Source organism: Paramisgurnus dabryanus, chromosome 17 (genome assembly GCF_030506205.2).
Source record: "Paramisgurnus dabryanus chromosome 17, PD_genome_1.1, whole genome shotgun sequence".
Taxonomy (NCBI): Eukaryota; Metazoa; Chordata; class Actinopteri; order Cypriniformes; family Cobitidae; genus Paramisgurnus; species Paramisgurnus dabryanus.
Window position 1 is genome coordinate 8960876 of NC_133353.1, and position 3044 is coordinate 8963919.

The 3044-nt window shown below is 34.5% G+C and overlaps 1 long non-coding RNA gene across 1 annotated transcript; it reads right to left on the reverse strand.

The window, feature by feature from the left end:
* Positions 1 to 716: 716 nt before the first annotated feature.
* Positions 717 to 1866, reverse strand: LOC135736330 (uncharacterized). Its single transcript, XR_010527909.1, has 3 exons — positions 1805 to 1866; positions 1469 to 1645; positions 717 to 836 (listed from the first exon to the last, which is right to left on the reverse strand). It is a non-coding gene; the product is annotated as an uncharacterized lncRNA (long non-coding RNA).
* Positions 1867 to 3044: the final 1178 nt, after the last annotated feature.

Below are 3044 nucleotides of genomic sequence, written 5' to 3' on the forward strand. Positions count from 1 at the left end.
CTCAGCCTAGTCCTCATTATTGGTTTTGGTATGAAAAACGTAAAGATTTCTGACTTTAATGTTGTTTAATTGCTTTGAGTGTGAAAAAACATTAATTGCTCAAAAAACCATCAAAACTAAACTAAAAATAATGTCACATCAACACATTCATTACATTAGCCATCCAGATGTTGTTTATATGGCTGTATCTGGCGGGACATTAGTCGTACAACAACAACAACAACAACTGACTATACACACATATGTTTTTAATGCCACCCTATTTCAATATATACATGTAGTAATGTTTGATGTGCAGCTTTCTGTTCTTTTGTGGACTAATTTATGATTTAGCACCACTAAAATATACATTGTTTGGAAATCATAATTTGTGAATGGGAATTTAAAAACTACAACCCTTTTTACACACACTGTAAGCAATTGCCGTAAATTTACAGCCAATTTTCAACACTAAAATACTGTTTTCATGTTAAACAGTTTAGTACTGTAATTAGCAATGCATTGTGGGCTGCTTAAATTGGAGCAACAAGACAGAGGCCCTCAACAGTAAGTTAATGTTTTAAATTACAGGACAATACAGTATTTTCTCGAAAATGCATGTTGACTGGGGAATTTGGAGCACGGTCAGAAGTAATATTAGTTTTATAAATTGAGGCTAGCCTTTTGCTTTTGGTCAATTTTCTTTAAAAAAATACAGAAGTAATTTGTCATTAACCCCTGGATGGAATTTCGGGAACCATTATTTGGATTGGAGATTTTCCAGAAGAGGACGTACAATTTAGATGACGTGCTGCACATTCTCAAGTGTTCTTCATCAAATTCATCGGGTCTTGCATCTACAAATGAAACGGTAATTCAAATCTTATTCATATTGCCAAGAATGCTTGATATCAACTGATAGAAGCTTCTCTTGCTAGGGATTTAAACATGTCATTGAACAGTGAGGCTTAGATTTAAATAGCCAAAACAATATTACTTTTGAGTGGTATTTTGTTTAATTTTGGTAAAGTTAGCCGTAGGCTACTTCTGAATTTGAGAAACAACACTTATTAAAAAATTTACTTTAACCAAACCATAGGATTATTTGAACATCGACTATCCAAGATGGTTTTGGTGAGTTTTATTTTGTTTGTGTCGACTTTTAATGAAAAGTGTTTTACAAACAGTTAACAAGAAAATAAAGCTAATTGTAGTTTGGTTAAAGTTGAATAGTCAAGGCTTTGCATTTTTCTTTTTAAACGCCAAATTGGTGTGAAAATATTGTCTTTCTGGACTCTTTGTGAATGCAATGTGTGTACTAGTTTGTGGGAGTACTACTACATATGTAAAAAAAAAGAGGTGTAAATATTTTTTTTGGCTCAAAGAAGGCTGCATGTAAGCTACGTGTGACAACATGGAGTTAAAAAGATAAATTGTTACCCTTTAAATTTTGAATGTAAAATCTATTTAGAAGTTTGATTGTAGGTACCTCGTTCACGTCTTGGTTACATTCCACCTAGTGTTTACTAATTATTGTCCTTTTTATAAATTTTCTTCTTAAAAATCTTATTATGGTAAGGATAATGTATTTGTTCCCTTCAGGTATCTGCCACTGCAGCTGACGTTGAGACAACTCTCAGTCTTCCTGCAAGTCCTCGCCTGATACCTGGTAATATACATTTAATTTAGAATCATTGATAGACACATTGTATATTTTATCCATTCATCTTGAGTTTACAAATGTTTACACAAGGTAACAAGTATTACCATCTTGTTAAGTTTCAAGTGCAACAAGGCAAGTCACAATTAAGGGTTGGATGATCACCTTTAAGGGCTCTGAGGGCATCACACCAACATTTGCAATTGGACTTGCTGCTATGTTTGCAACCTACATTTTCAGCCTTCAGTATCAAGATGAGACAGCCTGCCCTCTGGAATTCATTCAGAGGTAAACCCCTTCAATCCCTGCCATCATTATATAGATATATACAATTAAATTAATGTGTCTGTATTTTATGCATAAAATGGAATTAGTACTGTACATTTCAAGCCTCAACACACACACACACACACACACACACACACACACACACACACACACACACACACACACACACACACACACACACACACACACACACACACACACACACACACACACACACACACACACACACACACACACACACACACACACACAGGGTATAGACTTTATTATAATTCCATTTGATGTCATTAAAGGAATAGTCTACCCTTTTGCCATATTAAACTATGTTATTACCTCAACATAGACGAATGAATACATACCTATCTTTTTTCAATGCATGCACTGTACAGTGTGTTGTGAATGTGTTAGCATTTAGCCTAGTCCCATTCATTCCTATGGTACAAAAAAAAGTTTTATTTTGTGGCACCATACTTACTGGTATAACTCCTCATGTAACAGTCTTTAAATAAGGAAAACACGGAAGTGTTTGGTGGCTTCCCTGTTTGGTACCATAGGAATGAATGGGGCAAGGCTAAATGCTAACACATTCACAACATGTTGTACAGTGCACGCATTGAAAAAAGATAGGTATGTATTAATTTGTCTAGGTTGAGGTAATAACATAGTTTAATATGGCAAAAGGGTAGACTATTCCTTTAAATCCACTCAATTTGTGCAATGACGAAAGACAAAAAAACAATTAATTGCTTTTGATTTAGGCACTTCATTGATATAAATCAAGAGAGAGGAACAAATGCCAAAATCATCAGACAAGATTGTCTCTAAGAAGAAAGGTGTGATCGTCCAGAAGTCGTCTTCTGCAGTTAAATACACACGTGGCCATGCTACTGAAGAATCTCCTTGACTTTTTAATGGAACTTCATATAGATCGGTGAGTATATAATCTTTTTCTCATTGTTTTGACAGTCTGGCATTGCCACAATTATACTGGTATTTTTAACTTTATAAGCATTTGCTTGGAGTTTATACTTTACATTCGTGATTGTTTAGTTTATTTATGAGTATGATTGTTTTTTGTTCTTTGACAGTGGCAGCACTGGAATAATGCTGCAGAGAG